General features: G+C 38.8%; 1 protein-coding gene across 3 annotated transcripts in view; it reads right to left on the bottom strand.

Moving 5' to 3' along the window:
• LOC100696631 (vitamin D3 receptor A) overlaps window positions 1-23,871 on the bottom strand; it is a 67,017-nt gene extending 43,146 nt beyond the window's left edge. For all 3 annotated transcript variants that reach the window (XR_002057744.2, XR_003215687.1, XM_013273753.3), the window contains exons 1-2: window positions 23,723-23,871; window positions 22,611-22,751 (exon numbers count right to left, since the gene is read on the bottom strand). The gene's annotated coding sequence lies outside the window, so the exon portion shown is untranslated. The remainder of the gene's footprint in view (window positions 1-22,610; window positions 22,752-23,722) is intronic.
• Window positions 23,872-25,244: the final 1,373 nt, after the last annotated feature.

Genomic DNA, 25,244 nt, shown 5'->3' with positions numbered 1-25,244 from the left:
AGGATCTATTTCTGTAAATAAATATATTTTAAAATATTTTATTAAATTAAATTGACTGTGTTTGATGTGCCAACAGGCAGTTAAAGGTACAAAAAATGAAGCCCTGCTATACAAAAATATGGCTGTAAAACAAATAAAGCACAAAGAAGAAAATTAGGGTAACAACATTGTGATGAATGACTAAAATGAACAAAAAATAAAAACAATGTTTCTCATAGGAAAGAAAAAACAATGTATAGAGTTTACAGCTAACGAGCTAATGAGAACTCTGTACTTCTCACTGAGCTCTTTATTGGCCCATCACAGGTTAACAGGTAAGAGTATAATTATTCAACAAAATATAGCCTACTTGCGGCAGGTGCAATAACAGTGGTTTTCTTCTGTCAAAAATCTAGCAGGTTTTCTAAAGAGTAAATGCCACTCTCTACAATGGCTTATACTGTGAAAGCTTCAATCATGGAGAGAAAGAAGCGCTCACAGTGGAGCGATCAAACCAGAGATTAGTCACTGTAATGAAAGGAGAGACTCTCGCAGGCGGCTTAACGGGGTGCAAATGCTTCTTAAAAGAGTTCCTTCAAATCCAAATGCAGACATAAGTATCTACTCAAACCCTGTTATCCAATTCAATTCCAGTTCATGTGTCATTTGAATTAGCTCAATAAAAGCTGTTGGTGATCTAATAATACTCCATTCCTTTCTACTTAGTTCGAAAGATTTTAATGCCATCTTCCATATCAGTCTATCCAGCGTCTGTCCAAGAAGGGCCAAATAAATATTCACTGCTTTATTTTTCTTCCTGTCAGTAGTTTGCTTTACCCAAGTTGTGATCAAGAACTGTCTCTTTAAAAACCACGCCTGATTTTAATGTGGCTTTTATCCCCTTTAAAGTCTTCTTGTGCACTTGCCCCACTACTCCTGCAACATTATTTTTATTCATCTCTGGCTCTTTTCAACAGTGTGTGTTTTGTCTCATCTCCCTTCCCTAAAACCCAACTGGTCACGGCAGACCACTACCCTTCCCTGAGCTTGGTGACGGTGGGAAGGAAAAACTCCTGATGAGCAGAAGGATCCCTCAGACACAACCAAGTGCTTGCTCATAGCTAAACAACAGATCAATCCTAAATTTCCTCAATCTTACAAGCTAACAAGTATCAATACTGGGTAGAGATTTGTGAATTACCGATTTTTCAGACCTCACTGCATCAAGTATTGTAAGAACTATGAGCATTTCACAATACATGTTTTGGTTCATGCAAAGTGAAAGGAAAGTTACACTGGGATAAGTTCATAAAAAATATTTCAAGTAAAAACCACAGTCTGCCTCATCATAAAATTACACCAAATGTGAAAACAAAAAAAGATACTCTTTTTCCACCCACTACCTGGCATCCATTTATGAGCGAAAATAACAGGGTTTAGTGGAAAACAACAGCGTCTGACAGAGAAAATGACTCATCTCTCACTCCATCCCTCCATCTCTCACTCTCCATGTTCCTCTTTTTTCTCGTTACCAGCTTGAGCACATCCTGTACATAAAAACAAAGCTCAACTTGAATGAGAACATAGACCCTAATACTCTACCCAGCATACTACCTCTGTTCCCAGAAGCAATTGAGCAGTCAGGGGGGGAAAAAAGGTTAAATAACACAGAGTCTTAATTATATATATTATACAGCACACATATACGCATTTAAACTAAAAAAAAAAAAAGAACTGAAAACATTTTTTTATTTAACCATATTTCCACGTATAATATATGAAGTGGTGGCATGAAATCTGCATTACTTGCCAAAGTTTTTTATGTAGTTGTGGCATTTTGCCTCCACCATCAGCTGATTTATTCTGACATTAGTAACAGCTAGTGGGAGGATCTACTGGGAGAGTTTGACTAGATAAGATTCATTTTCCTCCCTCATATAAGCCTCGTGTGAAGGTCAGGCTCCTGCTAAAGTATAATTATTGCTGAGAAAGTGCAAAAAAAAAAAAAAAAAAAAAATAAGGAAGTGGCTCAGGTAACTGGCAAGCCTAGCAGATGTTGGAGCCTGATTAAAGCTTAAACTCCTCCATTATTCCAGGGGTAGAGGGAAATGAGACCCCTCAGACTCCAGCCTGTTGGTATCATGTGACAAGACTGGAAATATCTCCAGGACACAAAATTTTGCATAGTGCTATATATTTGGATTTTTTAACTCTAAAATTGCACAAATTGATGCAGATCTAAAGACTCTCAGCTTGAATGTCTATACATATTAATCAATGAAATTTGTCCCTGATGCTACAGTCACATTCAGAAAGTTCCTTTTAAGAATTCAATAAGATCCAGATTTTGTTTTCATGCACTGTGTCTTGAGCCACACCTCATTTTGTTATATTTCACTAGGAAAACTGGAAATAAGTTCAGTTATGTATTGAAAGACGCAATAAATCACCTTCAATGTGTGATGCACCTCACTCCTGACCTTTGCGCACATCAAACATTTGAACCAACAATTTAAAATTCTAAATTCTCAAATTTAAATTAAATTCTTTTAAATTTTAAGATTCATCACTTCATAACACTTGTTCCCACTGATTTTAAGTCCAGTACTTGTATAACTTGGCATATCTCCCCCTTCTATAAGAACGGCTTGTTGACAGCAAACCTTCCACTGAGATAATTTCTTATGAGACTTCAGCAACCAGTGGATAGATTAACTTAAGGCCCAGATGCAGTCCAGAGCCAGTTTCTCAGGTCCTGTGTTAGTTTCAGCATATGATGTTCATCTGCTGTAGATAGTTTTTAGTTTTACTTTTTAGTCCTAGCATTTCTTCATTTTTAAACAAAATCCACATCATATAGAGATATGCCAAATTTCTAGCTAATCACGCCTCGGGAATCTCCTTTTTGGTTTAAAAATACAACTGTATGTCTGCCAAACTTTTATCTTTGGTTGAATATATAAAATATGCCAAAGAAACGGGAACAAACTGTGTGGTTTTGACAAATTGTCTAAAGTTGGTTCTTTGCTAAATTCTCTGTTATGTGTAGCCACAACACTGCTTCAACCCTTAAGTTTGGCGCCTTTCTGAGGCCTGAATGATTCATATTTAAGTGGGGGAAAAAATCCCCTGAAAGTCTTTAGGTTTCTAAAAGAAAATTTTGAAAGACCTTCAGAAAACCTTGAAAACTACTGCTCAAGAAACACTTTAGAAATATTACAAGAAAATCTGGTCCCTTGGAAAAAAAATTTAAGTATCCGTATCATGGCTTTTGTACAGTACTGTACATCCTTGTATTCAGTAAAAAAAAAAAAAAAACACTTAGATGTTACAGCATTTGCTTTTTGTTAATTATATTTTGTGGACAGAATAAAAACAGTGGGGAAAAAAGTAGGATTTTAGTAGGCCGGCTCAACACACACACTGCAGCACTTTGACATTACAAAACCTCAACCAATTCTGGTGGGGCAAGGAATATAACTTGGTCTTTTCAAAATACCCAAGTCTGTCCAGAGTTTTGGATAACTGAGGCTTTCCCCAGTTTTCCAGTCCCTGAGACATAAACATTAACATCAGCAGCAGCACTGCTGCATAAATGCTTTCAGATTAACGCACTGAACTGAAAACAAAAAAATCTCTTTAAAAAAAAAAAAAGGGTTCACCTTCATCAATCTTACCTCAAATGTCAGCTCAAATGGCAAAGGGCAGGAATCAACAGTTGGGCACACTACAATGAGAAAGTCCAAATCTATTGCCATTTTACTGGATAAAGAAAACAACAGTTTTGACGATAGCAAATAAGAAACTCTAGAACCACATCTGATGTAATATAATGTAATGGTATTAGATTCACAGAGACTAAGAACAATGAATAATCTGTGTGTATGCGTGGGTGTGTCTGTGTGTGTGCACTGGTGTTTTGGGTTTTTTTTAAACAGCATGTGAAGGACACTTGTAAGATGCTTGTTTATCGTGAAACCCCACTTAAAATAAAGGAGATCCAGATTGCAAACAGCAGGACGTCTTTCAACAAGCATGTGTGTGCATGTGTTTGCAAGCGCATGCTCTACGGCACGACTTCAGCTTTGGCTTTTTCTGGCAACTAACTAAATAACCTAGTCTGTGTCAACACCCTGGTTGCTGGCCCTGTCAAGCACAATTTCATGGTTTGAAAAATGAAATAAGAATTACATGAAGATTTATTTAAAAAGGCTTTGGGCATGAAAGAAAATAAAAGAGAATGTGAGAGGGGCAAGATAAGTAGCACCAAAACAAATTTGTGCTTGATTAAAAAAAATATATTCTGCCCTTCATCTGTTTTAGTGGAAGCCTTCTGACACTCAGGCAGAGGTGCCTTTTGCTCATATTGCTTACACATTTAATCAAATGTCACAGGGCATTTCCATAAAGAGCCGGATACTCATGTGACATTTGCCACCTGGACAGGCAGGCAGCAGGGGGAGAGTGAAGAACAACGTTTTCACTTCACTCACAGGCTCCAACGCTGACTATAAAAGCCACCGAAAGAGCCCAGGAGACTCTCGCTGACACTTTGTGATGCTGCATCACAAGGGGAATTTTGGTTTTAAAAACTAATTGTGCCAAGCTTTGCCTGAGCAAGTTAAAATTACTTCACCAACGATGTTAGTTTAATCATTTAATTAGAATGCCGTGTTTCTCTCCTGCAAGTTTCACTTTGTGCTGCTGCAGCTTTTAGATTACACTGACAGCATTCAGTTAAAAAAACGAAACTGATCTACTAAGGCTGTGGTTAGTGCCATAATGCGATAGATTTTCCGTTTGGCAAGTAAATCAGAGAAGGCTTTCTGCCACACTGGTGGGTAAATGTTTATACTGAACCTGATATGTGATAAAAGGCTCAGAGAATCACATGCAGATATGCTGCTTCTGTTTTTGTGTGTGTGTTTGTGTCATGATTTGAAACAAAAGCACACTGCTTTTTTGTAACCTTTATCTATAATGCCACGCCCTCTTGGCTTTGATTAACCAGAACTGTAACACTAGCAACGAGTGTCGAGTAGGGCAGAGTCATTGCCGAACACTGCACCGTGAGGTGCAGGTGGCCAAAATTCATTCACCATGCAAATTTATTTTAACATTGAGTGCTAAGCACATTCAACAGAACTTGGAGATTCAAGACAGTCAGAGACAGTCAGACAATCCATTTTAACGCTGTATGACCGCATTTGTTGTTATTCTGTTTTTGTTTTTTTACTTTTAAACTGTTTTTATGACTGTTAAAAGATGTTTATCGATTGTGCCCTAGCATTTAGCTTGAATTTCTTTTGATCTTTAAATGGCATTTCCTTCTACTGAGAAAAGCCACTCCTTTTCTTTTTCCTTTTTTGAAGGCATCTTTCTCTTACAGAGATTTCATTGAAGTTGTGCCATCTGCCACTGCTTTTATGGATTACTGTCTTGACATTAGTTCAGTAAGTGAGAGCTCACAGAGATTTGTGGCATAACAGACAAAGACGCACCCTTAAAGTTACACAAGGAGCCTCATCAACAAAAGATTTTACCATTTGAACATAAACAACTACGGGCGGCTGTCAAAATAGGATACGTAAATCTAAATCTGTGAAGGAACTCTGAAAAGTGCAGGTCTGTCAAACAGGACGACTATTTTCTAAACAGGAGGTCGACATCACCACATGTGAGAGTAGAATCTGATTTTGAGTGGCAGCTTTGAGTCTGCGGTAACCAGTACAACTGTAAACAAGTGGGATATGGGAGGGAACAGGCTGGGCTAAATGGTGAGCGTGCAGACGTTTAGTCCTGCTTTCTTGCTGCCTGCAAATGTGCTTGAATTAATGGATTTGTATCTGTTTGTGCATGCAGATGCATGTATAAGTTCATATACCAAAAGCAGCAGCCACAAGGTCTACAACAAATCATTACATACACAAAGAATTGCAGAATACAAAAACCACAACCACACAACAACATGGGGAGAACACGGAGAAACTGTGGGGAGAAGAGAAGCTAGAGGGAAACGATTAACTCTGTTTAGACTCGTGTGTGTTGTTTGTTGCTTGGTTTTTCTTCTCTGGGTTACTGACCGCATATCCAAGAAAAAACAAAACCGCTTTCTCCCGGTTTCAATGTCTCTCCGAACACACACACAAACACACCCACACACACAAATTCACGCAATAATGCACACACAGACACACAAAAGTATGTATATTGGAATTCAGCTTTATGTTGTTTTTGCAAACACAACACAAGCCTAATGCACAGTGTCCTGCTAAAATACTCAGCTGATTGAGATGTGCAGCCCCAAATACGAATAGCTGTTGAATATTTACAAATTTTACTACAACAGTGCCAACAGCATTGGAGCCTTTTGGATCTGCACATAACAGACAACTGACTGCTAATTGCAAAATGAGGCAGATTACTTTTAATAGCAATCTAATAATAATGATTAGATTTATTTATTGCATTCATGGGAAACAAGCTAGAAAAAGGAGCACTGATTAGGAAGTTCTTGGCAGAGTAATTCTTGTCCATCAGCACACAATGCATAACCGATTAGGTTTATCAGTGTCGCTGCCCCCTCATTAGGGCAGATCTGATCTACAACCCTGGTGGTCTTAAACAGTCTTGGAAGCAAGAAAAATGTTGGTTTTGTTTTTTTGTTGATCAACAGGGCATATTCTTTTTTATGTTATTGAACAATGGCAGTCCTTTAACATAGCTTGCAGACAGCAGGGGGGAAAAAAGGGAGAAAAGAAAAAGCATCTCTCGTTGATGATCATCAGGAAAAACTAATCTGTACACCAAGGTCTGTGGGATCTTGTAGGAACAAAATTAAATCAGGTCATCAGCAGTCTGGGGTTGCTTGCTAGGTGTTTAGCAAAGGTTACCATGGCAATAAAGGAAGGAAAAAAAACACCTTTGTGAAACTGAAAGACCAGAGATAAACCTGGAGATACTTCCCTAAGCTCCAAATCCTACAGGTCTACTTAACATCATAGAAAATTTTTTCGTCTATATACATTATGAAGACATTTTCTCTTGCTAGACCACATCACTGTTCCCCAGTGATATTTATCATATTATGGCCTGTAATTAGTAGGGGTGCAACAATACTCGTATCGATATTGAACCATTCGATACAGTGCTTTCGGTTCGGTACGCATATATATTGAACAATACAAAATTTTTAATTTATTTTATCAACTTTTCTTCTGACGATGCTGTCTGTGTTGAGAGCTCAGTGGATCTGCGTTCGACTTATCCGCCTAGGCTGCACTGTCGAGCGCAGATCCACTGAGCGCAGCGCAAGCTGGCGAGATAGAAGTTAAGCTCGTTGCAACATGGCAAATTGAACCTCCCCCACCCTAATTCAGATCTGGCGTTTGGAACTATTTTGGTCTTCATGTGAAGCATGACCCTGATGGTAAGCGCGTCATGGACAAAAGTAAAACAGCATGTCCGATGTGCCACGCAATGCTCAATTACATTGGTGGGAACTAGTGCGTTAGCACAGTTTGCTCGTTAACGTGTTGACGCCGTCCAGCCCCACGCATGTGGCGATCCGCGGTAGCTCGTTAACGGAGATTTGCCGTGTTGTGGCGTTAACGTCATTTCAACGAGATTAACGCTGACAGCAATAGTGGGAACACAACGAATATGACTGCACATTTACTCCAACATCATCCTAGTGCAAAGACAATTGGAAGCAGACAAAAACAACAAGCACGCATGCTACAAACTTTACCCGGGTCATTTAGACAGCCATTAGCACATGATTCTCCTTATGGGGACCTGATAGGTTTAATATGCTGCTGAGAATATACCCCAGAAGAAGCGTATAGCTTTTATTTTGGAAAGAGCCATTTCTCTATAATAAACTCTCTTTTTCCGAAGATGAGTGATTTCTCGATCAGATTTATTTTTTTATTACTTTGTTGTTTCAGCAACATTAAATTTAAAAACTGTACTTTTGAGTTAAAATATATATTTATAATTTTAATAAATGACAAATTAAAAAGGCATGAACATTTTTTTGTATCGAAAAAATATCGAACCGTGACACCAAAGTATCGAACCGAACCGAACCGTGAATTTTGTGTATCGTTGCACCCCTAGTAATTAGTGTGAACAGTTTGTTTTGTTTTGTTTTTTACAATTAATCAAACGCCAAAATCAAAAGTATTCCATAGTTAACAGAACCTAACACTCAAGCAGCCAAACAGCAAAACCCAAAATTGTATAACTATACACATATCATCAGCATTACACTTTTTCAGCCAAAAAACCAACATACAGTGATATGCATAACGCTAAACACACCTGTATACATTAGTGATATATCATGAAGTCACTTCCTTGTAGAGGTTGGTGATAAAATAATAAATTGTGCAAAAATGTTTCTCAATAGCAATATGAAACATGCTCAGTGCTCGAGTTCATCTAATCTATAAATGGCAGGCAACAAAAAAGGCCAATGACAACGAGAATAGCACCGTGCTGAACGAATCAAGTAGAGTCACGTCATGTCAGGTTAACAGCATAGGAGTGGGCGGCAACAGCATACATGCTAATGTTTGGGCTGCTGCACACTACTACATTAGGAGTGAGAGTTCAGGAGGATAGAGATAGTTTGGCCATTTAAAGTCCGAAAAAGAGAACTTAAAGCATTTGCCTAGTCAGAATTAACAGTTTAGTTTACTATATGTACTCATGTTATCTATTTTAAAAACAGTTGTACAACGTTGCGGTACATATATCATGTTCAACCTTTGACAGAAAATAAATATTTAAAATAAATATTTTCATATGAATACACCTATGAACCACTTGTTTAAACACAACAAAATGTGACTGACATACGGTGACTTAACTGTAGACACACCAATCAGGTTTAAGAGCTATAAAACAGCAACACGTGTGTTAATTGGGTGTAGTGATTAAACAAAATAAGCACAATTTTGAAAACGACCTAAATTAAGTAATCTCAAGACAGGACAATCATCTTTATGCATTCAACTGAGAGTAACAATTAACTCCTTTACATCAGTAAAGACAGTAAGCGTCAAAATGAAGAGCTAAACATCTGATTCATAGGCCAATATGTAGAAATAATATCAGCTAAGTTACAAGGTATTTGTGGAATGACAACGTTATGTAACTGCTGCTGAATCCAGTCAAAGCTGCCATCAGGGAGTCTGGATGGAAAAGAAATATGAGCCCGAGTTCAATTTGGGTTCTTCAGATGTTTTCCTTTTTAAAATTGAGTTGACTTCACTTCTGACCATGGACCAGGATCACCATATACATACATATACTTTATTACATATGTATGCTGCATCTGAAACACACAAAAAAGTAATTAAAAAAAAAAAAGAGAGAGACCTTCTCATAAAAAAAAAAAACGTGACCACACTCACTTTTAATAAAGTAGCGCATCACTTAGATGCTATGCAGATAATGCTATTTTCATCCATAACCCATAATAACTAGAACTGAGGAGCCAGACTTTCAAACAAGTACAGCACTTAATATAAATCTACAGCGGAGATAGACACTGATGACTAACGTTTATGGCCTTCCTGCTTGCTTCAAGAGCCTCTCTACTTAAGTAAAACATAGGACATTCTCATTTTCCAACCTCCTAATATATAAACGTACCTGCATGCTGGGTTTTGGCATCGACTCTAATGTGAAAACCATATGAGACCCAAGGCTTAACATAACAGCTGCTGCAAACCACCACCACAAGGGAAAACTTAACTAATTTACCTACACACATTCAAACATTAATCATGACATTACCAACTACACAATGACTCACAACTGTGTGCTTTTCAGCCTGTCAAATTGCAGTTTGTATCCATACATCATTTCACCCATTTAATGAGAGCTGTCATCTGAGAAGAGGTTGTAAGGACAACGGATGCTGTCCGCTGTACAAATTAATTTTTCCCCAAACCAAATTTTTGATGTGTAAAATACAGATAAGTGGTATAAGTGAAACAGATTTCATACAGCTTAATTAAGACTTTTTCTTTTCTGCTGCATGTCTACTGTATTCCTTGTATGTTATGGCCCACATGCTTTGTTCTGTACTCAGTGGACGAGTTATAATAACATGTCTGGAATTTCATATGCGTCCGTTTTGCACCGTTCAATGATAACACTATAATTTGCTCAATAAAAAAAAAAAGTATTTGTTACCTTGAATCTGTTTTCTGAAACTTCTCTGGCCTAACTACTGTCTGGTGGCATACTCACTATCACAAAACTTGCTTCCATTGTCTGCCTCACTGTGGTGCAAATAATTTCCTTTCCAATTTCCTTTCTAAGGTGAATTAAAATACCTCACCTCCCTGCTGCCCCTGGCTCCCAGCCAGCCCAGAGGCCTCTGAGGCTGGATGACGGGGGCGAAAGCCTCTACCTAACCCTGACTCCATATCATTCATTTTCTCTCTTAGGATCTTTGTGAAATTTATGATCCATTAGGAAAAAAGCAATAAAAATGAGTTAACACTGTCCAAACCTCTGTAACAGCATTTTATGTTTGCTGTTTAAGTACACTGTTTTTAAAATAAGAAGAACATTCGTGAAATAAGTAATGATATAAATTTACTCTGTATGATACATCCCATCAGAAGTGTGCTAATCCGTCCTGGTGACGCTCAACCAGAACTCTACTCTGTGTCTGCTTTAGGACTTGGCTTCATTCTGGTTTCCAGCAAGTGGGACTGAGGACAGGCGACCTAACTTGACCAGTGAAAAACATTCCACTGTTTGGCCACAATAGTTAAAAAACACACTGGTTGTTTTTGCTCCATGCTGAATAACACTGGAATCTCATAAAACTCAGAACTGTGCATAATTAAAGGGCATTCAGTTGCTACTCTATTCACCTAATATGGATGGAGAAAACTACAGCAAAATGCTAAAATAACACAATGTGTCACTGTTAAATACTACTGAACATAAATTTTTTCCTTCTTCATTGTGACACCAACACATCTTTACATTGTCCAGCCTCTATCATGCATGCCACTCAACCCACTGCTGCATCTGTTTGAAGAGAGCCCGGGCCAGGGATAACAATTCATGGCTTTACATTGGCTCTGTGTTACATGAACATGTGAGAGAGTCAATGTGGTGTGCTAGCAAAAAACTGAAAATTGCCTAAAAGCTGCAGGGAAATGTTTGAGAAGTTAAAAATATAAAGTACTGCATAAAAGTCTTGAGTTAACCATCCTTTCTTTCCATTTCTATCTTTGTTCCATTCACTGCTTCAATGTTGAGGTCTAGGCTCTGGGGAGGCCAGTCCATGACTGATAGTGTTTGGTTGTATGTTTTTCTATTCAGGCATGCTTTTCCTCCTGCATTGGCAGTGTGATTGGGATCACTGTCATGCTGAACACCACTGTTGTCAACCAAATTCCAGTTATTATTGCATGGTGGATGAAAATCTGGCACGTTCCTGCGTTCATAACTCCATCAATTTTGAAATGCACCATGACACAGCCTCCACCATGTTTCACAGATGGCTGTGCACACTCACTGCTGTACCTCTCTCCGGACCTTTAGATCCATCACTCCATGGGACGTGTTACCACTGATTTTCAGTCCAGTTTTCTGTAATTTGGCATCTTTTGTTTTCAAGTCAACTGAACTAATGTAATGGAAACAAATGTTGTGTTTTTGTTACAGGCTACTAAGAATTGAATGACTAAAGATAAGACTGCTTCTTTGCCAGGTTGTCCATTATGTGTAGCCACAACACTGTTTTAATGTTCAGTGGTCAAGTGACTAAACACACACACACACACACACACACACACACACACACACACACACAAAACATTTCTCTGGAAGTGGTCAGATACAATTATTGTACAGCACTTTATTTGCACAGCACTATAATTCGCTAATGTGATTTCTGCTGTTTAAATGTATTTTCTTCGTTGGTGAGTAATTTGTTTTTCCTTAACCAACAAAAAACAGGTTTTTGTCATTTGTTGAAAAATTTGAATCGTTTGATCACTTTTTAAACAATGACTAAAAATATCCTTCCTTCCAGGCAATGGCTTTTCCGTTTTAGTGATCTTCCTGAAACTAGGCCTCACACAGCTAATTTGTATAAATGACTTCCTGGAAGACGTGTCCACAAAGAGTGACCAAAATGGCCATCTGAAGTAGCTAGGTGCGCCTGCCCACTGAGCAAAGTTGAAAACAAAAGGAACCATCTAGTGCAGTAAATATATTACATAACGGCAAATGGTGTAAGCTGACCAAAAGGACACAATAATGGCAATGTGAGAACACATTAAAATGCACACACACACACACACACTCAGGAAGTGAATCTGCAAAACAGAGAGAAAGGAAAATCTGAGACTGAGAAAAACAGTGATGGGGAAGTAGCAGGAGGTGACAAAAACTGGGAGAATTGTACATGGTGTGGAGAAAGTGTGGGGTTACTACACAACAGCTGTATCAGTTTTAAGGATACAAACTACCTCATGCACAAACATATAAACAGTGTGGACAAAATCAAACAAGAGCATTTTCTTTGCGAAACACGAGTTTGGAATACACACAAACACACACACACACAGACTCCGGCACAGCCGCCTGATCTAGGAATGTCGGATCTTGCAGACACCCACAGCCGCCGACACTGACATAAATGTCATCCACATAGACTCAGACTAAAGTATGTCACAAACACACACAAGCACAGGAAACATCATGAATGGGCAGACACCAAAATATAGTCATCCATCAACCCAAATCTTGCTAAATGCTCAGAATGTGCAAAAAATAAAAATAAAATAAATAAATAAATGTATGGGACACAAACCATATGCACTGACTAATTTTGGAAAGGCAGGAAAAGTGTGGTAGTTTTGACACCAGTAGCTGACAAGCTTTAGTGATGTGTCAGTATGCGTAGCAGAGAGACAAATAAGTAGACAGAATCAGCAGCCTGCTTGATTTACAGTTTTCTACTTCATAAAAAAATATTACTGTTAGCATAGTGCAAATATAAACATAATCGTAGCCTTCCCTCAGATTTCTATTTCCTAGAATAGAAATTTTCTCTCTTTTGGCTTTAAACATAAACCCTTACCGCTCCTGATCTTGCCAAACATCATAACAGTGCCATCATTTCAGACATGTGTGGGATAATTCAGTAATAGCAGGGCATGAGGTACAAAGCAGAAAATAAAACAATAGTGAAAGAAACTGATATATAAGATATGTGCATTATTAAATTCTTTGTGGTGCTTTTTGTATTTTGTTTTTTTACATTTTTAAAATGCGCAGTTATGCCGATGCTCAATCACATCTGCAAGTAATAAGTAATGACACTTTATTTCCTTCTAATTTGACTTGAGTCACAAAACTGCCACCAAACAACACACACCAGTAAGCCTGTCTACAAAGACAGCATTTTAGGCAGTTTTATAATTACTGGCGCTATTGGCTTTGCTTCATGAGAACAGCCTTGGTGGCCTGAGCCATCTTTTACTTCTTCACACACCTCCTGCTGTTTGCTGCCGACTAACCCCGTCTACACTTCTATGGCTGTGTTCTCTATCCAGCTTTGTTACCCAGCTCAAAGAGCATAATGGGAAAACAAAAACAACAAAATATTCCAGCAACTCCATAAAAATTATAATACCACAGAACTAGGGACAAAAAAGGGACTTTAAGATTCATTTATATGTTTGAAACAGTAAGACCTTTGTCAACTGAAAATGTACTGTTTCACATAATATTGCAAATATTCAGAGAATACGTGGTTAAAATAGTGTAATAAAAGCAGCATCTAAGTGACTACACACACACACACACACACACATCTCAATTTCTTTTATAGAGTTCAAGTTGCATCATTTTCTAAAATAAATCGTTTGGTGATGTCAGCATACAGTATGCATATGTTAGAGAAAGAGGCTGCCAAGAGTGTGTGCGCAGCAGTCTACTGTACTCTCTGGAGAGCATACTACAAGCCTCTATCAGTGTAGCACTGAAACAAATGTGACCCAAGCAGACTCCAGCTACTGGCAGAAGCAAACAGAGCCTTAAACGGTACAAAATGCAGCGCAATGAGCGATGGAAAATAGCAACAGGACAGAGAGAAACCGGGGCAGAGAAAAACAAAAATTGTAAAACGCTGGCAGAGGAAAAAGAAAAGAAGAAGAAGGGCAAAATAACAACAGAAGAAAAGAAGGCAGAGACAGCATGATGTAGTGAGACAGAGCACATTTAAAGACATATTAAGACTTTACTGCTAACAGGAATCTGACTTAAGGACAATTTTGTAACCAAAGCAAAGCGCACACGCACACGCACACATACACACACACACAAAACAAAAAAAAAACAAAATAAAAAAACAGGGAAAGCTGCTTTGAATTAAACCCATCCTGTATTCATTTGCTAGTGGAGAAGTATGCAAATAAAACTCTCTTACCACCTGTGGAACTAAGTAACATAACACCACCATAGGAAAAACTCCTTTTTGAGTTCCGTTTGTTTCTTCCATTTAATTCAAAATAAATATTATTACATTATATTATATTATATTATATTATATTATATTATAAGTATTAATGCAAGCCACGATTTGTATTGTCTGATTATTCGAGACAAAGTTGTAACTATAAAATTTATTCTTGGAAAAAAAAGCACTTATGATGACGCCTTCTTATAAAAAAATTATTATTTTATTAATGAGTTTGACATCACTTTAGAACAACCGAGTTTAAGAGCTGGAGCTAAGAGGAGAGTTAAGAGGCTCCAGCCATCACCATAACAATGTGAGTTCTTTGAACAATAATGTGGGCAAGTTTAGTGATCTGATAGAGACCCAGAGGGCTTACAGAGTGTACTCCAATGTGTTTTATGGAGGAGCTGCTACACTAACACTTGCTAAACGACAGTGTGACCGCACTTGGCTTCAGGATTTTTCGGGAGGATGGAAACATTAATCTTAGTGGTAAGAAGAAATGCTGTTGGTCTAAATCAATACAACATTTGGATTCCTCTATCACCTGATGCAGAGGTGATCCTACTAACTGTGGTTAATAATTATGGACATTAAATGGATAATCTGTAATATCATTTTCAATTCTGCTGCCATAAAAACAGATCAAAGAAAACTTGTATCACTATATTATATTTAGGTTGAAATTTATTGAGCTCATTGCTTTTCCCCCCCTTTTTTTGCTTTCCTGGGCTGTGTTGTTTTGTGTATAACTACATAAACAAAATTTTTAAAAACTGTTATTTTAAACATCGACATCAATCATCGCAGAATTTCACAAGCAGTGCATTCCAATGCTATTTCAAACTATTTTAGAAACCCTTGAACAATTTGGAATGGCAAAGAAACAAACAGAAAATACAAGTAAAAATAAAATCCAACTATAAAGAGCCGTAACTGACTATTACAGACCATAATATAATATTCTGAATAAGAGAAAACAATAGTGAGAGTGTGTGTTTCCCTGTGTGTGCAAACACAGAATGAAAGTGCTCTGCCTCTGAGCCAAGATATGCTTTGTCTTTACTTGTTCTGCTGGCATCTGCCTGTTGTTTTAAATTTACACTGGATCCAAAGTGCTTATGTACACATGTCAAAAAATATGCACGAAAGCAGAAGTAGTGAGAAGAAGGACATAATTACACCAGTAGTAATGACCACCACAGAACCTGTGTGCACACATGCAGTGGATTGCTTGGTCATCTACTGGCCTTCTGGATGACTAATTATCTGACAAACAGGATGAGATGGGCGGAGTCTTCTGTAGGGGGCCCGTTAAGCAACAGCCAATCGTCTTCAGTGGGCTTGTCTCTCTGTCTCTGTGCTACGGTAGCATCAGGAAAGTGGAAATAAGAAATCGAGAATGGAAAAAAAAAAGGGGGGGGGGGGGGGCTCAGGAGAAGGGTTAGCAGCTCAGTGAAAGCCCCTTACAGTGGGCCTCCGTAGACAGACACAGTAGGAGAGAACCATAAGACAGACAGAAGCCTGAATCTCATTTGAGTTTCATCCTCCAAAATTTCTCTGCAACAGTCGGAAATGCTAAGATCCTTTTAAAATGAAACATTGACATGGTGAAAATGATATGATGTTACCCCTTTTAAAGAGACAGCTCAAGCCAAAATAACATTACACTAATCAATGACCAATCCTTACACCAATTTACTGCCAACTACACACAGCTGCTTTCATTTTAATTCAAATTACAAAAACTTTTTTTGTCCAACTCAAGACACTCTGCACTGAAGGCTTGGTGTTAAGAGCTGTCCGTCACTCTCCCTGTGTCTTCTGTTAAATAATAGTCCAGTTAGCCGTATTCTCATGCACTCTCTGAAACACATGTGCTCCTGGGTTTAATGAGTGACTACAGTAATGAGCCAGTCGTGCTTTTAGTGTGGCTGTAAAACACATCCAAGTGAAGTCTCACATCAGTCTAATTAAAAAGCCCAAAGTTTAAATCAATGGAAAGTGTGTCTAATCTTCCACAGAGGAGGCAGCGATGGTAACAAAAAGCTTTTCTGCTGCTTTAAGAAATATCTTTTGCATTTTAAGTTTGGCTGCCTGACTTAAATTAAAATGAATCAAAGACACTGAATGATTTGTGCATGTCAGGATAAACAGTCACAATTTGATTCCTTCTTTTAAAGAGTGTGTATCTTGTCCTCCAGCATGAACTGTAGAAATAAACTGTGACTGGCTTACTTTTGCCAGCCTGTGGACTGAATCTATGGCTGATGGACTGCTTTTCTGCCAGCTTCAATACCATCTGTACATATATCGCTCTCATCAGCATTGAAAGCACAAAATGTGACGCAGAACCTCTAAAAGTCTGTTCCATGCTCAGGGGTGGGCAGGAAAACAGAAATGTGTGGATTAATTCTGTAATATCCTACAGCAGTACAATGTCTGACATAAAACACTCAAGTAATTCAGTTCCATCACTCCGTTGTCTAAGCTTATAAAGCATTTGTCTCTTTCTATATTTACAGGTATAAAGAATTATATGTTTCAATAAGTATATGCTTCTTGTATCAGGTGTTTGCTACTTATAATTTTGGCAATTTTTAATCACCTGAACACCAATCTACCTCTGCAAAGACAGAATAGTGATTTTAGTTTCCTGTTGTCCTCTGGGCACATTAAACTGTGCAGGCCATGCTAAAACAAATACAAGCCCGTGTTTTATTTTAAATCAGTCTAACAGGTAAGTGGATGATGCTGTACGTTAAATTGACTGATCTTAGATCTCTGCCTGAAGACATAATTTTCCAACTATTCAACAAAGGTACGGCCACTTTGAATTTAATTTAAATTGATCTGGCTGAAAGAAATATCCAAGACCAAGAAATAGTAATAAATGTTTTGTTTAAAGCCAGAGTGCACAAACACTAACACGATCATATATTACACAGAGATTGTGTTAGACTTGCCATTGTCTACCATTTTGATGCACAAGCAAACAAAGTCAGCACCACCGATCTGTTTCAATACTTGAAGCACAATCATATTGCATAATATCTTATGGGCAGGGATAGCTCAGTAGGAAGAGTGGTCACCCCATGAAGGTCGGGGGGTTCGAATCCACTGAACGGCTACTCTGAGGTACCCCTGAGCAAGGTACCGTCCCTACACATTGCTCCCCGGGCGCTAGATTGGTGGCTGCCCACTGCTTCACTGAGTGAATGGGTTAAATGCAGAGAGGAATTTCCCCACGTGGATCAATAAAGTATACATTATTATTATTATTATTATTATTATTACTATTATAAAAACCCCACCTTAGATAGATAGATAATACAAAGTAGCAACACATTTATAGTACAAATGTTGTCAGTGAACAATCATTCAGTCAATTCAAGGCAAAATGTAATTGGGATTTTAATTTACTGCCCAGCCCTAGCAAGCTCTAACTTCCACTCATGCTGTCCTTATATCATTATCATCATCATTATTATTATTATTATTTCATTTAACAGTAGCTCCACCACCAGCATTTAAATCTGTCGCTATGGCAGCGTGCAGTCTGATTTTTCTGTTAAATGAAAAAAAATATTCGGTTACTGTGACCTCTGACGAAAAAGGCTCACCCAATATTCAACCATCCCTGCAATCTTGAAAACTACATCAAATTAAAATGGCTCCTGACAAAGCATTTTATAATCCCAGAGAAAAGAATTTCCAGCAAGAGCACAGAGGAACTGCTTGTCCCTTGATTGGAGATCTATTATCCAAATAGCTTTTTATTTCCAGTGGTGCAAGCATTTTTGGCTTGTGGGAATTGAACCTCTAACCCCATTAGTGTTATGCAAAGTTGCCCTTGACAACATACTGCACAAACCCTGTGATCTACGCCACTGTTTACCAACATGAGCCATTCAGTGTGGGGCCCAGAGAAGTTGCAGCTCTGTGAGCGCTACTTGCATGGTAGCCTGTGACCTTAAGCTGTGAGGTCAGCTGCTATTGACGTTTATCTCGCCAAATCCCTTAGGGCTTCAAACAAGACCTAATCAGACTAACCACAACACCAGAACCTCTCCTGCATTTATGCTGTAGCTACACAATTACCTCTCATAAGGAATCCATTAGCCCCTGTTGAGCATGTTCGCATTAAAAAGGGAGGTGGAGAGGAGATGTGGCTATGGGAATAAAGGAAAATCTATTACATGTGAACACTACAAAGTAGAAAAATATCTGTTTTCCTCAACTGAATTTCCGATTTATCATTCACAACAGAAATCCAACTGTTGGCAGGCTTAAGGAAGTTCCTAAATTTTGCCACTACAAAACACCTGGTGTCTTTTAGTCATTTCCCTTGGGGAAAAAACTTTGCCACACAGGGAAAAAAAACAGAGGAGATAGTGGTTGGTGTGACCACCAGAGCAGCAGAAGAATAAAGAGAAAAGACATTGTATTGAGTTTTTTAACTGAACAGAAAAGGTCAGAGAGAAAACACTGAAAGCATTAACAACAATATATGGACAAATTAAAACACAAGAATGAGGACACTGCTACTGTCAGTATACTTTAAATTTGTGTCCACATACCTTTAACGGTATTATAAATACTACCTGATAATAGCCTGATTCATTCATGTGTGGTAAAGCCCAGCAAGTGCTTATCTCTCTAAGCCCAAAGATGTCCGCAACACACCCATCCTGATCTGATGAGTGTGGTTGAGCTAACTGGTACTGCTATTGGCTAAAATGAAGGACATGATATTTCAATCTGCTCTGCATTGTCCTCTTTTTTCTGATGCTGTTGCACTGTTGCTCTCCTGTATGGTAGCGACCAGCATGAATTTTGCTGCACATGCAAGTGCGTAAACAAGGAAAACTATTTTTTACGACCATGACTGACTGAAACTGTAACGCTCTGAGAAGTAAAACTTTTTAAAAAATTAAAAGTCGAGTGGTAAGAACCTCGTATCTGTATCTCTACTAGGATTGTGCCGATGGATGATGACGATGTCCATCAGTACATCTTCCATCAGCACCAGGGATCGACAACTGTCAAACCAGTAGTGATAGTTTGCTATAGTTTTATGCATTTCCACTTACAAAATACTTGAATCACAGTAATGTTTTTCACATCAGTTGATATCGATATATATCATCATATAAATCAAATCACTATTTCTGTCAAGCTTAAAGATTCCTTTTTACTCCTAAGATATGAGGTTAATTTAATTTATTTTTTGTCAGAATTTGAACATGATAAATATACTGCAAGACATTTACAACTGTAGGTATATATAATAAACTAAACTCTTAATTCTGACCAGTCAAAGGCTTCAAATGTTACAGAAGCATACAAACAAAACGGTAAACTAACTTCTTTGGTCAATTCCAAACAAATAACATGAACATGATATAAATACAAAATAAAATCTCAAGAGACTAATCTGTATTATTTCCCTTATGGTCCAGGGTAAGCAGGCAATCAGCAAATTTAATGGATACTTTAAAAAAAAGTACAGGAAGTGCATCACTGTCTCAGTGACATAGACAGTGAGGCTGATATATGGATGTACAACTTAACCACAAATCCAATCTGGCAGCGAAGTAGAAGAAGACACAGCTATTCAACTGTCTCTCTATGCTTCAGCTGTGAAAATGCCCTCTGAAAGAAGTGACTTTAGCCAGGGAGTTGGCAACGAGTGTCAATTACTTTAATCAGCCACTTAAATTCAACATGTGCTTACTGGCACCATGTCTTTTCAATATAGTAGTCTGCTGCATTTGCGATATCACTGCCTTACTTGCAACACAGATGCAACATGTCTGCTGGTTGTGCAGAGCCTATTGTCCAACCCTACTCACTATTTTAAAAGCTAGAGTGCCCAGGTTATTAATTAATACAATTAAATCAAGCACATACTCATTTTATTCAACAAGCTTGATCACGATTTGGATCAAGCAGCTATAGAAAAATAACACTATTGCTTCTGCAGTTGTTTTAATCAGTAAGGAGATGAACAGAAGTATTCAGTTGAACTCACACAGGCAAATGGCCAATTCTCCAAATCAGACCAAAAAGTTTTTGTGAGCAACATGCCGAATAAATCCACAAAGAAAAATCCCTTAAACAATCACCAAGTGTTGTTGAAAAATGCTGACAACCAGGGTATGGGTTACCATCTAATACATACCCTGATATTAAAAACTGATATTTATAGGACTGATTTCAACCAGGGGATTTGGTTTTATTTTGATTATATAATGAGCCTTCCCTCTAAAGTTTTACATTTTTAAAGTGGTTGATTTTCTATCCCCATCAAAGCAATGACTCTGCTTATCTTATCTTCAGTGTTTTTACCCAAGATCACTTTCAACATGTAAGAAACCTAACAGATTAAAAGTTGCTGTGTGCTAAAGTCTCATTGCCACGAGACTTTAGCACACAAACCACAGATGACTTGACCAGCATAAAGTTACACAAAAAAAATGTAACACCCACTAACAAGTATGTGTGCGTGTGCACATGTATGTACATGTGCATTTCATATTCCTGGGAATTTCAAAACAGCACTCTCCACCTTGAAGACCCTATGCATCTGTTATCATTTTACAAGTTGCCTGTAACTCTGCGAGTACAAACCTCTCAAGCACAATGTGCCCCACTAAGCACCTCATTACAGAAGAAAGGTTCTCTGTATCCCGCTGAGGTAATAGGTGGGAGGTAGGATCCTTTAAATGATGGAAATAACACTGCAAAGTGGCAGAAATTACGGTTTCTGCTTCTATTCAAATTCATCTCAACTTCTAGCTTCTCCCATACTCATAGAAGTGTAATAAAGTGAACACTGATCAAGTGCATGATAATTCTTTGCTAAACCCTGTAATAAGTGTACCATCTCACCCTATGTGAGTTGACAGAGGTATATGGTATAGGTTGCACCCTGCAACCTTAAATTTGATAAGGGGTTAAGAAAATAGATAGATGGATCGTTCCTGGCAATATGAGCGTAAGCAGCCAAGAAATCATGTCATTGCACAGGGTAGCATTGTGTTTTTCCTCGGGACAAAGGAGACCAACAAGCAGGTAAGATCAGAAGAGATAGGCAAAAAACAACCCAAAAAACAGATGTACAAATAATGCAACAAAACCATAATATGACAAATTACCAGCTCATTTTCTTCATTTCAGCATTAACTTTCTGATGCCCTGGTTGCCTTGGCATGAAAGGACGTACAGAGACTTTAGCACTAAAAATAAAGCAAAACAGCTATATAAACAAATGATAATTAAGTCAAGGAAACCACTCTCTGCGAGGGTGGAAACATCCCAAGAAATGTGTCCTGCTCTTCCAGCGAGTAAAACATTTACCTCTTCTTATTTAAAGCAAGCCTAACAGTTTGTTGTTAAATTGAAACACATAAGTAACACAAATTAAATGATGGCACTAAGGACTGAGGATGAAAGACGCACAGGTTTCAGGATGGTTAAAGTTTACTTTGTGAAAAACAAACACTGAAATTAATCACCGGATGGTGTAGCCTTGACCTTTTAGTGGCTTTTATCTGCTAATGCATATTTAAGACATAAAGTAGAACGGGACAGCAGACTCAGACAACATGTCACCTTACTGAAGTCTATGCATGTCTATTCTGCTCCCCTTGGCTCCATGCTAATCTGTCCCTTTGTCTTTTCCCCGCAGTCTCCTCAGCACCAGAGGCTGACAACCTCTGCGAAGGCAAGTATGCAACTCCCTAAATTACTGATGTGTCTAAATAATCCGCCTGCTGTTTTGCACACCAGGCCAATACATGTTCATTTTAATGCAGTGTAATAAAGGATAGGGATTTGCGCATTGGCCCTGCTGCTGGGCTGCAGGGGAGGCGAATGTACACATGTGGAATGTGGAGTAACAATAACACAACACACAAAACATAGCCGGGATGAGGCGAGTGGAGAAGCAGCAGAGCTCCACAAACATCCCAAACACGGCACAGCGAGCAAACGCTTATTTTTAAAAAATATATACAGATTTTATTTTGTTTGCTCGTGTTTAACTGATAAGGATCGCCACGCATGCTAAGCGAAGCTGTGATGCACCACAAAGCCAAGCCAGTGAGCTCCGTCTTACCTGATGTTGCATATCAACCTTCACTTTTGTACAGTAGCAGAGAGGTGCCCAGATGTTGCAGCCAGGTCGCTAACTAGTGGAGCTAAAGGTGAACAATTTTCCCCCGCGTTGAAAAACTTTGCCCTCTGTATAAAACAAAAACTGTAAACAGAAAAACCAAAAAAGAGACGTGAATTAAGCAGGACTGTCTAACGGTCAGTCGGAGAGGTGGGAGTTGGGTAGTGTTACCGGTGACGTGCCGTTATTTCGTGCATGGAAACACTGTAGCGCCAAACGTCATTCTATAAATCTGGCGATTTTAACGACCTGACGTGCTCGAGGTAAACACCTCCAGAGGAAGGGGCTTTGGACTTTTTCCACAGTCCGTGAATTCACGGGCTCATGTGTGAGGAACACAAGTTACACATGATGCAACACTTCATTCAAACTAAACTTTGCAACACGTCCACACCGCTTTGCCATTAAACGCTGTTTTGTTTGCCCGAATAGGACTTGGAGCGTACAACCAAGTGCTTACGTGTAGGCAGAAAATCTAGCAAACTGAGCATTTGCGATACCACCGGAGGTTACATGGCGTGTACATGTGTCGGTACGTATTCAACTGACACATAATTAAAAAGACTTTTTTTTGCCCCTTTCCTTTTCCTTCACACACGAGCGGGCTGAACCTGATGGAGGTCCGGACTCGGGCTAGCAAAAGAAAAAGAAAAAACAGCGGTACCAGCGGTCACACACCACCAAAGTGTCCTTTAATTTTCACACGCCACGCTTATTACTGAAGATATTGTTGTGTTACAGTAGCGGGACGGTTGTGAAAATGGCCTCTCTACAATGGCATTACACCTAGCCTCACTGGACGCATTGTTTGTGTCAGCTGCATGTCAAAATAATGCAGACCGCTAGAGAGCAATGACAACAGCTAACGTTAACGGCAGCGGCAGCACCACTTTGCTGGCCTGAAAAGCGCGTGTGCCACTCGGCCTGAAAAGCAGTTTCAAGCTAAACGAAACGAGGGGGGAAAAATGGCCTAAGTATAATGCTACAAAAGTGTTATAACACGTCAGACCGCGCGAGGCACGCCCAAAGGTACGGGAAAGTCTAAAATAACTTACATTAGTCCATGCGAAAAGCAACGTAGGCAGACGCTCCGTTAGTCCAGTTTTTTCAGATCTGTATCAACATAGATGGACAGCACTTCTCCATAGTCCCGCCCCACACGGTTTAGCAGTCGGGCATATCTATACATATATATAATCCCCCTCCCCCGATGTCCAATCACAACTCTCCACTCTGGAATAGTGTCTTTTCCCATTGGTCGAGAAGCTTATCAGTCTCGTGCTGAGTTTCCAGCTGTCTCCGTACCATATAGGGGTGTGTCGTGACGTAGCTGACGGTAGATAGTAAACAATTACGGCAGAAATAAACTTTAACAATAGAAACTGAAATAAGGGGTAAAGTGAAAAAAGTAAGGGGAGCTTTCAAAGTTCAGGGCGTTTAGCTGTATGAATTCATAAAGATGTATACTAAATATACTACACGTGTTTTGACCAATTCATGGGTGTGTGTATGTATGTGGGTGGGTGGGGGGTCTGTTTTAATACTGTTGCATTTGGAACTTAAATGTGTCTTTTAAGTCCGCATTTCTCATCATGAATCATATATGGTTCCCCTATACATAATATATGAAAGTTCCAGCTTCTTCTTCGCTGTGTGCTCGCTCTGTACTGGAAACTGGTGGTAGCTGATAGTATACCCATGATGACGGGATAACGGCTTAGTACAGAAAACATTTTGACTGACTCGCCCATTGGTCTGTGTCCATAATGTACAGTATATATGGACACACGCCAAAGCTAATTTGTTTACTGGGTGAAAGAATTCTGTGGGAATGATACGGCCCTGTGGTGCTATTCTGTGTCACCCCTGGGAGGTTACTGTAGCACATCAATCACCACATCGCCCACTCTGTAATTAGTACTGATTCTCTTCTTTTAGCTATCTCTTGTCATTTCCCTGGATGGCTCAGGGCATCGCTCTGTATCACTTGGTTTATGTTAGGTTTTTTTTTTTTTTTTTTTGCTTGATCTCTTTGCTTTATGAAAATCACCTGAGCTGGACTTCAAGCCTTCCAACCTAGTGCCAAGCTGGAACTGGCAACAAGCCAGTTACATAAATCCATAAGTTTCTGTACATGTAGGACTGAAAGCACTGATACCATGTGAGCTTATTAATAGCTTGAACTTTTTTGTAGAAGTATTAGGAATTTTTTAGCATTTGGCATAAGGAAACTTGTTGTGCTGTGTTTTTGCAGCAGACCATGCTAACTTTCTCTGCTCTCTGCCCCTGCAATTGCTGATAGACCTCCTGTCTGAATGCACCTACATGCATTAAGTGTTCTTAGATGCACTGTAACACTGAGATAACAGTGGTATCTCGATGCATCTATATGTCTTTCCGTCACAGTGTGATATATATGTGAGCCTAAGCGACTTCTGCATCCTGTACACTATAGACCCATGTTGCAACTAACTGAAACAATTTCCACAAGTGTCATTTATCAGTGTGTTGACACCATTAATGCTTGATGACACACAGGTTGAGGCTGTGCAGGTCAGTCTAGCTGCCGGAGGTCAA

This window comes from Oreochromis niloticus, linkage group LG20 (genome assembly GCF_001858045.2).
Source record: "Oreochromis niloticus isolate F11D_XX linkage group LG20, O_niloticus_UMD_NMBU, whole genome shotgun sequence".
Classification (NCBI taxonomy): Eukaryota; Metazoa; Chordata; class Actinopteri; order Cichliformes; family Cichlidae; genus Oreochromis; species Oreochromis niloticus.
The sequence above is the reverse complement of the archived record's forward strand: the minus strand, read 5'-3'. Positions and strand labels throughout refer to the sequence as shown.